Source organism: Crinia signifera, chromosome 5, assembly GCF_055691185.1.
Source record: "Crinia signifera chromosome 5, ASM5569118v1, whole genome shotgun sequence".
NCBI classification, from domain to species: Eukaryota; Metazoa; Chordata; class Amphibia; order Anura; family Myobatrachidae; genus Crinia; species Crinia signifera.
This window is the reverse complement of record NC_139221.1, coordinates 222,895,263-222,896,533: the sequence shown is the minus strand read 5'-3', so window position 1 is coordinate 222,896,533 and position 1,271 is coordinate 222,895,263. Positions and strand designations below refer to the sequence as shown.

At 30.3% G+C, this 1,271-nt stretch overlaps 1 pseudogene; it reads left to right on the top strand.

Annotated features, from left to right (window-relative positions):
• The first annotated feature begins 1,135 nt into the window (after positions 1-1,135).
• Positions 1,136-1,271, top strand: LOC146005868 (U2 spliceosomal RNA; annotated as a pseudogene).

Genomic DNA, 1,271 nt, shown 5'->3' with positions numbered 1-1,271 from the left:
TGTTAATTTATGATAATATATGTTAATTTATGATAATTTATGCGGTTTCAGATTTTTATGTTGTTTGGGTTGCTTTATGTTATTTTGTGTTGCTTCAAGTTTTTTATGCAGTTTATGTAGTTTTAGGTTGTTTATGTTGCTTATGTTGCTTTATGTGGTGTTATGTTGGTCCTTTTGCTTTCAGAAAAATTACTACAATTTATGTTAATATATGTTAATTTGTGTTAATTTATGTAAATTTATGATCATCTATGCGGTTTCCGATTTTTATGTTGTTTGTGTTGCTTTATGTTATTTTGTGTAGCTTCATGTGTTTTTATGCAGTTTATGTAGTTTTATGTTGCTTATGTGGTGTTATTTAGGTCCTTTTGCTTTCAGAAAACTACTACAATCTATGTTAATCTATGTTAATCTATGTTATTGTATGTAAATTTATGTACATTTATGTAAATGTATGTAAATTTATGGTAATTTATGCGGTTTCAGATTTTTATGTTGTTTGTGTTGCTTTATGTTATTTTGTGTTGCTTCATGTATTTTTATGCAGTTTACGTAGTTTTATGTTGCTTATGTGACTTTATGTGGTGTTATTTAGGTAATTTTGCTTTCATTGAAATTACTATAATTTATGTTAATTTATGTTAATTTATGCTGCTGCAGATATTTATGTTGTTTATGTTGTGTTATGGTTTTTGTGTTGCGTTATGTAGTTTTATGTTGCTAATGTTGTTTTATGTTGCTTTATGTGGTGTTATGTTGGTCCTTTTGCTTTCATTAAACTTACTACAAGTTATGTTAATTTATGTTAATTTATGTTAATGTATGTTCATTTATGTTAATTTATGACAATTTATGATAATTTATTATAATTTATGCGGTTTCAGATTTTTATGTTGTTTGTGTTACTGTATGTTATTTTGGCCCTTATTCAGATCTGATCACAGTACAAATTTGTTCTCAAAATGGGAAAAACCATGTGCACAGCAGGTGGGGCAGATGTAACTTGTAAAGAGAGTTTTAGATTTGTGTGAGTTATTTTGTTTCTGTGCAGGATAAATACTGGCTGCATTATGTTTACACTGCAATTTAGATTTTAGTTTCAACCCACCCCACCCAAATGTAACTCTCTCTGCACATGTTACCTCGGCCTTTTGGCTAAGATCAAGTGTAGTATCTGTTCTTATCAGTTGGTATGAACTGGCCTCTGGCAGAGAATAGAGAAAGGCTGGACGGAGTAGCTGCTCTGATGGGTGGAGGGTGTGAGACCCCTC